The sequence below is a fragment of the Bubalus kerabau genome, chromosome 3, assembly GCF_029407905.1.
Source record: "Bubalus kerabau isolate K-KA32 ecotype Philippines breed swamp buffalo chromosome 3, PCC_UOA_SB_1v2, whole genome shotgun sequence".
NCBI classification, from domain to species: domain Eukaryota; kingdom Metazoa; phylum Chordata; class Mammalia; order Artiodactyla; family Bovidae; genus Bubalus; species Bubalus kerabau.
The window spans coordinates 48,150,889-48,160,929 of NC_073626.1; the positions used below are offsets into that span (position 1 = coordinate 48,150,889).

The following is a 10,041-nucleotide window of genomic DNA, read 5'->3' on the forward strand; positions in this document are numbered from 1 at the left end:
TAAGGACACATGTTTTCAGAATAATTTTTGTACCAAGAGAATACAAAATTACACAGCACTCATGTAAAGATGTTGGGCTTTGGCCAACAAAACATATGTACATTTACCATTAGACCAATCAGTCCTACTCTAAGGCTCTATTCAAAAGCGATACTTGCAAATGTGCCAAATGCCATAAGCATAAGGATATTTATTTTAGAGTTATTTGTAGTATTAAAAGACTGAAAACAATCCAGATGTTTATCAATAGGAGAATGATGGCATAAACTATTTAAAATTTTGATCATTAGAAGGAATGTGAATATGAATGGAAAGTTGGGTAACATTAAAGCATTATTATTTATTTTTATAGAGGTAATAATGACATCATAAATATGTTAAAAGAAAACTCATCTCTTAGAGACACATATTGAAGAACTGATGGTGAGATAATAGATGTCTTGCATTACCCTTAAAATATTCCAGAAAAAAATTTAAACAAACGGGATGGAAAAAACAAAACAGGAAAAATGTTGTAATTGTTTAATCTGTATGATTAAACATGATTGCATGTCAGTATTCATTATGCTATTCTCTTTATTTTTGCATATATTTGGAAATTACTGTAATAAAAATAGCTATCTCCAAATTCAATGGATTTTTTTATTGACATCATTAATGTACATTATCAAGAAATTTGTGTATATACGAGACAAAATAAAAGTCCTAGAAGCTGAGAGAGGGAGAGAACAGATCACATAAAAAGGATCAAGAATTACAAAAATTCAATCCATAAAAAGAAGAATTACAATGGCACTGGATTCCTAAATAGCAGATTTTACCCTAGAAGACAATGAAAAAGTGTCTTCAAAATTCTGAGACACATATTTCTACTCACAGAATGGAGAAAATATCTGCTAATCATAAACTGATAAGAGACTTGTACCCAAAATATAAAAAGAACTTTCACAATTCAACAACATGAAGACAAATAACCCAATTAAAACACTAGCAAGGAATTTAAACAGGCTAAAAAAATTTTTCCAAAGAAGATGTACAAATTTGGAAGTCAGCGTGTGAAAAGATGCCCAAAATCATTAGTCATTAAGGGTTGCAAATCCAACTACCCTGAGACACCACTTCATATCCACTGCATGCTCAGTCATGTCCAACTCTTTGCGACCCCATGGACTGTAGCCCGCCAGGCTCCTTTGTCCATGGGATTTTCCAGGCAAGAATACTGAGGTGGGTTGCCCTTTTCTTCTCCAAGAGATCTTCCCAATCCAAGGATCGAACCTGCATCTCCTATGTCTCCTGCATTGGCAGGCGGATTCTTTTACCACTGAGCCACCTGTGAAGCCTTCGCATCCACTAGGAAGGCTGTAACAAAAAAGATAGACCATAAAAAGTGCTAGCAGGGCTGTGGAGAAGGGGCAACCTACGCATATTATTGGCATGACTGCAAAATGCTAAAACTCTTTGGAAAACAGTTTGGCGGTTCCTCAAACTGTTAAACATGGAGCTACATGACCTGAAATTTCAGAGCTGAAAACATATATCCCCATAGAAACATGGACTTTAGTGTTCATAGCAGCATTATTTGTAATCATCCAAAAGTGGAAACAATTCAAATGTCTATTAACTGATAAATGAATAAACAAAATTGCTCTATCCTTATAATGGAATATTATCTAGCCAAAAAAGGAAAGTATTATTAATATTACAATATGAATAAACCTTGAAACATTATGCTAAGTGAAAGAAATCAGTCACAAAAAAGTACATATTTTATTAATCCATTTACATGAAACATCCAGAACAGGCAAATTCATACAAATTTAAGGATGAGTTATGTTTGCTAGGGGCTGGGGCAAGTGGCAAATGACTGTGACTTAAGGTTTCTCTTAAAGGTAATGAAAATATTCAGGAATCAGATAGTGGTCATGACTGTACAACCCTGTGAATATACTAAAAACCATTTGATTGTGTACTTTAAATGGATGTGTGAATTATATCTCAATTAAGCTGTTATTTTAATATTTTTGAAGGCATGATCACAGATGTCAGGGGGGTCTGTGGCTCATTTGTTAGCATGCACTCTGACTTGTCTGTTGATTGACCAAAGCTATTAAAAAATGTTCAAGTAGGCTGCAGGGTTTACTTACTAATCTAGAAATACTTGGCCATCTTGCATTTGCAAATGTTCCCAATCAAGTCTGTACTAATGATTAAAAGTCCATGTTCACAGACTACTCTTGACTGATCTCCAATTCAAAATAATTTTACATAGAACAGAGAAAACTAAAAAAGCTTTCCAAATCGAGGCTTAAAGAGCTAAGATTAAAGGAGGGATCAAACTGCAACTTATAGCAATGGTTACAGCAAGATATGGTAAAGTAGTCAACCATGTATTACACTGATGAGCAGCTCAAATGATATCTGCGTGATGAACATGTTTAGAACAGACAGTCATGTCACAGAGAACATGACGCGTTGTTGTTTTACACTACTTCATCTTTTGAACATGAACTTAAATTCTGTGAAGCAAAGTTTATGACGATAATGACATGAACTCTGTACTTGTAATTGCATAAGTTGACAACCTCATTGATAAAATGAGACCCATTGAAGAAATACATTCTTGATAAAAACAGAAAACATAGCATCAAATTTTATCAATTCCCAGAAGAATCAGATGAAGAGTTTAAAGATCAGACTGGGCTCTCTCAAGTCTTAGATCCTAACTTTTGCAGTAGGATCCAATTTCTGTAGATGGACATGAATGTCGAGGAGTTAGAAGTCATTGCTCTCTATGGGGCTTTGTGGGCACGAAGACTCCAAGACAATACGACGGCGGCTGAGCGCAGCACTCATTGCTTACCCACAGACCTCGAGGGACTAGCCAAGGACTTTCAGTTTGAAAACTTTTACTCTGAAAGGCTTTAAAAAAATAAGAAAAAAGTGAAGACATGAATAAAGACCACACTTCACTGAAAGAAGTGAATGCACATGAGTTCCATGAATGCAGGTATGGATGCAGAAACAATCTGGGAGAAAATGGAGAGAACTGTGTCGTGACCACCTATGTAAGGGAACTGCCAGAGCAGGAAGGCTGTTGTTCATGTGGTCATTGGAAGAATGCCCATCCTTTTAACAGTTCCTGTGGAATTAAATTTTGCCTTCATCTTTAGATGAAAAATAAAAGCATCTTTTGTCTAAAAAAGTACTTTAACATTATTCATCATTGTTAAATTTTTCAATTGTGCTATAAGTTTCTTTTCACTTTTCTTCTTATTTAACCATGAATGCTGAAACTGGTTTTCAACAACAGCTCAGACAGTATCATTAATAATGAATTTGAGGTCAATAGACCTAACTAGCAAAGCATTGATTTGAAAAGTGAAAGTGTTAGTTGTTCAGTCATGTCCAGCTGTTTGCAACCCCATGGTCTGTAGCCCACGAAGCTCCTCTGTCCAGGGGATTCCCCAGGCAAGAATACTGGAGTGGGTTGCCATTCCCTTCTCCAGGGGATCTTCCCAACCCAGAGTGCGAACCTGGGTCTCCCACATTGCAGGCAGATCCTTTACCATCTGAGCCACCAGGGAAGATCCTAGGGGATCAAACAATTGATTTACATCAAGAAAAAAATTCACTAAGTCAGACAAAGACAAATATCACATATCTTTTATTTGTGAAATCTAAAAAAATGATACAAATGAACTGATTTACAAAACAGAAATAGATTCACAGACATAGAAAAAAAAATTATGGTTACCAAGAGGGAAAGAGGGTAGAGGAAGGGTAAATTGGGAGTTTGGGATTAACATATACAACCAACTATAAAATAAATAAACAAGGATTTTTTTAAAATACTTTTACAATTTCACTTTAGTTAAGTCTTATACAGGATTACTAAATACCATTAAGAGTTATACCATCTATACCCTAATAAGAATTGAAAATTTACATTCCAGTTGACTATTTAGCTTAAACAGTTTAATTTCACTTCAATATCTATAGAGCCTATTAAGGCTAGATGGGCACATCCCTATCTTTCATGTTATCCTTATCCCCTTTGTCCTGAGAGAAGAGGCTTAGCTTCTTCTTCAGTTCTGTTATTTCTTTTCTTGCTCTATACTCAGTATTTTGTAATAACCTATAAAGGAAAAAATCTGAAAAAGAAAAAAATATATATATATATATATATATCTCTCAATCAGTTTGCTGTACACCTGAAACTAACACAACATTATAAATCAACTATACTTCAATTTAAATTTTTTAATTACAAAAAATTAAAAATTCATTTTTTACTTCAGTTGTTTTTTGAGAGGCAGGATTTCTATCTGCGGATTCAGAAACACTGGCTGATGGGGGTCCAGGATGAGATCATCACTCACCATAATGTCCTATTTTAAGTCTCCTTCTTCTTTCTTGCTGTATTTGTTTGCGCACAACAGTTAAAACTTCGGAGAAGGCGATGGCACCCCACTCCAATACTCTTGCCTGGAAAATCCCATGGGTGGAGGAGCCTGGTAGGCTGCAGTCCACGGGGTCGCGAAGAGTCGGAGATGACTGAGCAACTTCACTTTCACTTTTCACTTTCCTGCATTGGAGAAGGAAATGGCTACCCACTCCAGTGTTCTTGCCTGGAGAATCCCAGGGACGGGAGAGCCTGGTGGGCTGCCGTCTATGGGGTCGCACAGAGTCGGACACGACTGAAGCGACTTAGCGGCAGCAACACTTAAAACTAGCTTGTTGCCACCATTCAATACAGATAATTTACCTATACACTTATCTGCTTACCAAATAAAATAGCATAATGAGAAATTATACTTAAATACCTTTGGGAGGAAAAAAAAGACACTTCCAGGTGGTAAGTGTCATAAATATGGTAATTCCAGGTGGTAATTAGAAAAGCCTTCTGAATTCTGATGCCAAATAACTTTAACAGTTAAAACAATTTCATTCTAAGCTATTTTTAGTTTATAATCTTCTAAAATGTTTATCCCTCGAAAGTTGGTTACTCTGTGCTATAGAGAAAAGTCAAAATAGCCTGTAAGTTCCACTTATTGGATTTTAAGTTAAGAGTCTTACCTACAAAACTGTATTTTCATTAATTAAATTTTAATATAATCTCTCTTTTCAAAGACAGTATTAAAAGCTTTAGTAGGCCTGTTTAAAAACCAGTTTCAGAATTATTCATTAGGTTCATTTGGGGTGGAGTCTTCAAGATTCTAGATCCAGGATGCTCTTGTGGCTTTGGCCAGATGAAGTCCTGGTACCTACCGGGACTTGGTTTCTTTTTTATAGTTTTTAATGGAATGTGATAAGTAGTGATTGCTGTGTCATGTGTGGATGGTCTCAGCTGTTGCCATACACTGTCATCCCCTTCATTCTGCCTAATATAAACTTCTCCATATGTTGTCCAAGGATAAGATGTATTTGAATTCAATGCCAGTCAATTTCAGGTGCCAGAGGTCAAAGGTACTCAAGTTCATCTACTGTGTGAAAACGTGGCCTTTTTCCTTATTAACATATCTTACTGTAGTACATTGATAGGGGAGTTGAAATATAAAGCTCTTGCTTTCTTTCAATATTCCTACTGACATTTTAAAGTTAGTCCCCCAAAAGTGATATAATAAGGAAACTATGGGAATAAAGACAGCAGGAAGAATTTGTATTTTCATTTTCATCAGTGGGATTGGAAAAAAGTTCAACTTAAGGAGGGGGTGGGAGTTTTGTTTTATATTTCATCAAACCAAGCTAAAAAAAGAATACATTTAAAATATTAGCTTTGAAGATATACTATTTCAAAAATATTCAAGTTTCTCACTAATACTGCATCTTTATCCTTGAGCAACTATCAATAGTCAGATATGATATGGTTTCCTTTTAAGGAACTTTTTAGTATTACCTTTAGAAAGTCTATTATAGCTTATATTTGAGCTATTATGCATATTCTTACCAATAAGATGTATTCTATGACTCCAGTGCATTACACAGAAGGTCAGTTTTTAAATTATGTTGACATTTGTTAGTTATACTAGAGAAAACTATTTTAAAACATCTATTTGTAAATTATCACCATAAACTAAGCATTCTGATGTTTGAATAAAATTACTACTCAGCAGAAATTAACACTTAGTGATTTTTATGAGGGTGGGGGAACCTACAGTTTTTATGCCATTGTATTGCTGCCTAGATTTTTCTTAAAATGCTTTTGTTCATGATATTTTACTTGCTATTTTACCAAGATGCTACTAATACCTGCTACTGCTAAGTCACTTCAGTCGTGTCCAACTCTGTGTGACCCCATACACGGCAGCCAACCAGGCTCCCCCACCCCTGGGATTCTCCAGGCAAGAACACTGGAGTGGGTTGCCCTTTCCTTCCCCAATGCATGAAAGTGAAAAGTGAAAGTGAAGTCGCTCAGTCGTGTCCGACTCTTAGCGACTCCATGGACTGTAGCCTACCAGGCTCCTCCATCCATGGGATTTCCCAGGCAAGAGTACTGGAGTGGGTTGCCATTGCCTTCTCCGGCTACTAATACCTATCTATATGTAATTTGGAAACTTATTTTGCACAGTACTTTCATGTCTGCTCAATTAACTTTTCATCAGTGAAGTACTATTATTTAGATACTTTCAAAAATTCTGAGACAATATCATTTTTAAACCTGAAATTCTATGATAAGCTAACTATCAGTCAATTGTGAGGGCAGAATTAGAACATTTCAAACATGCAAAACCTCCAAACATTTATTACACATGCAACCTTCCTTGGAATGTTATCCAAAAATATGTTATAGAAAAATCATGGAGCAAACCAAGATAATGAAAAGTCTAACTCCTTCAGGCAGGTGGTCCTATCAGAAGAGAGATGAGGGGAGTCCAAGGTGATGATGAAAGCAGAGATTGGCCTCAGACAGAGGCTCCGGGAGCTTTTCTCTAAGAAATGAGGCTCTAAAATTATTTCCTGCCCTCAGAGGTTTTGAGACCTGAGGACGCTTTTTCTCTCACATATCAAATTGTTCTCTTCATTTCAAGAGTGAAGGAAAACAATTCACCTCTACTTTGGACATCTGATCACACAGATCTACAGGTTTCCTCTCTATTAGTAATGCTGTTGAGTTGGAAAGTGGTCCATGGTTTCATCTCTGGACCAACTTCGACCACAAAAGATGAAAGAAACCAAAACCAAATTCTTTTCACATTAAAGATGATTAGGCCCCCATGGAATTTGGTACATGAATGTTTGGACTTAGCATAAGAAAGTCTTCAAACATTATGGAGGCAAAAAAATGGCCAGAAAAGCATTTTTCACAGATTTTGAGTCATTTGCTGGGATCTATGTTAGGGTTGTGAGATATATTAAAGAAGACACACACAGACCAAAAAAAACTCCACTAAATTAAGAAGTGTTAGGTGAAGTTCTAGTCCAGAGTGGCTTTGAATCAGTGAGCTTTTGCAGTTGCACATTAATTGGCTGTAGAGCAAGACTTTATACCAACAGTTCCCTTTGGTGATCTATAGTTCACTTACAGCCTCTGCCAAACTCAAAGGATGCCAAATAGCATCAGTTATAAAATGCAGAAGAATATTTAAGTCACTCTTTTTTTGCACGTTGGCAGGCATCCCTACCTAAAAGAAAGAAATTAAGTAAGATTTTGCCAGACACTCACACAACACTGAAGAAAATTCTTTTATTTTTTAGCCTTTCTAGAACTGGTCACTTGCAAAGCTACCCTCTCCTCTCCAATTATTTTTTGATCAAGATGAAAAGCTATCCCAGAAAGCACTACTTTTCCATATTTGGGCCTATAGTCCACTGAATTTCACCAAAGCCCTCTCAGTTCCTCTGCTTTTTCCAATAAAAGCCCTTGTCAGCAGGAATATTTATTTATGATTAGTTAAGAGGCTTCCCTTACTTGTTTTCCTTAATGTGGGAAAACTCCCAAAGGAATTAAAAACTAAGAAGTAAGAATAAAATCGGAAGAGGCATATATTAATCATAAGCAGTGAGTCATAAGGATATGATAAAAGACATGTCAAATGGTTGAGCACTTAAGAGGTGACCTCTGTAAACTGTTGAGAGGAGACCTGTGAGCCACCCTGTAATCACCAGGACTTTCAGAATTAGAGGTCAGAACCCAGCCAGCACAGCTCTCCACCCACCTCACCAGCCCACGTACCCTTAATCAGAGGTAATGCAAAAGAGCATTTTTAATTCCATCAGTCATCTCTCAACTGACATCTCAGTACCCCAAACAGGATAATTTAACACTGCTTTGTACATAGTGGGGAAGGGCAATTGGAAAAATAAGTGAAATCTTCCACTCACGCAGAAGCTCTAATGTCATCAGCACCTCCAAAGCTCTTTCTCTACTTTCCTTATTTACTGGTTTGCTAACTGGAAGATGCATTGAGGCAATCAAACCTTTTAGAGTTAGAAGTCTCTGGATAGCAAGGCCAAGAAATACATTTCATTTAGCTGTATAATCCCAAGGTTTTAGTGTCTTGCCTAATGCTCCTAACTTCAAAGGTTTAAGAGACTGATTCGTGCCTTTTGGAGCCCACCCCCTCCACACACACACACCTGGAAGAAGTCAAGAACTCCATTTAAATTTCTTCTCTTTCAAAAGTCTTCCCTAGATTGTCCTCCAAAGGCACAGCTGACGTTCTTGGTTGCCTACACTAAACCCCAGTTCTACCTGGATAACCTGCTTCCTCCAAAAGCCAAAGCCTTAGCCAACCTTCCTCAGCGATCCCATCGCCTTGTCCTTGATTGGTTCGTGCGGTTGCAGCCACTCACACGTTAAGGGACGACTGCTGAGGTTTGCGTGGGAAAGGCAGGCTTTTCTAAAGACATACAGGAAAAAGCACCCACATGTTCTCTGAGTCATGTCTGGAGGTGATGCCTAGGCTTGGTAGCCTCTTGCTACCCTCAGTGGAGGTGGTGCCAAGATCACAGAGAAGCAAAGTCAGAGCCTAACAAACAGTGCCCCAAACCCACCCTCCCTCAGGATATCTTCTGATGTGAATTAATGAATCTCCTTGTTGTTTAAGCCAATTAGGGTGGGGTTTGATGGTCTTTTCAGCAGACAGCAGCCTAACATATTCAGAGGGTAGATCCACAGGACTTCTACCCCGGGGATATTCCTCTTTGGTCTTTGCTCTATTCTTTGCTAAAAGTCTCACAATTCTCATCCTCAGGGTATAATAAGTGGTTAAATAAACGGAAGGGAAAAACATCCCTAGGCCAGAACACTTATAAAATTTCCTATAACATCATCTGAAATAGGTCCAGATTTCCTGGGGAAAAAAAAAACAAACAAACCCTCAAGATATATCACTGGGGAAAGTTGGGGAACTAAGTTATAATAATTACTAATGATTTCAAGTAGCATCCCTACAGAGGGAACTTGTGGGCAATAAGCATTTCAATTACTTCCATTAATGTTGGAGGTTTAAAGAAAAAAAAGTGACAATAATTCTTTTAATGAAAGAACTATCCAGAAGTCATAGAATTAAGGATAAAGTAAGGAGGTATAAATTTGCAAAGAAAAAAAAAGCAAATATAACAAAAATAAGAATTCTCCTCTAGCAAGAGAATTTCATAAAGTTTCCTTGAGAAATTTCATTTTAAATAAATCACATTTTAAAATCACCAACAGCAAAGGGCAATAAACAACTTAATCACCAGTTGTATATCATCAGCATTAAAATCTGTAATTCATGCTTCTTTAAGTGCACTACTGAACATGATAGGGGTGTCTACAGAGAGCTGGACCAACTTGGCACTGGCAACAAGGCTCACAAACCATTACGTATAGAATGGGCAAACAAAGAGGCCCCACTGTATAGCACAGGAAGCTATATTCAATACCATATGCTAAACCATAATGGAAAGGAATACGAAAACCTGTACATATTAATTTATGTATAGCTGATTCACTTTGCTGTACAGAAGAAATTAATGAAATGTTGTAAACTACTTCAATGAAATCAGTCTTTAAAAAACCATGCAGTAGGGCCCCAGCAGTCAAAAGTGGCGTCAGGA

The 10,041-nt window shown here is 37.0% G+C and overlaps 1 long non-coding RNA gene across 2 annotated transcripts; it reads right to left on the reverse strand.

Annotated features, from left to right (window-relative positions):
• Window positions 1-3,646: 3,646 nt before the first annotated feature.
• Window positions 3,647-8,728, reverse strand: LOC129647653 (uncharacterized). 2 transcript variants are annotated; one of them, XR_008712411.1, is made up of 3 exons: window positions 8,578-8,728; window positions 4,380-4,585; window positions 3,647-4,151 (listed from the first exon to the last, which is right to left on the reverse strand). It is a non-coding gene; the product is annotated as an uncharacterized LOC129647653 (long non-coding RNA). The 2 variants fall into 2 exon arrangements; XR_008712410.1 differs by lacking the exon at window positions 8,578-8,728 and having other exon boundaries at window positions 4,380-4,668.
• Window positions 8,729-10,041: the final 1,313 nt, after the last annotated feature.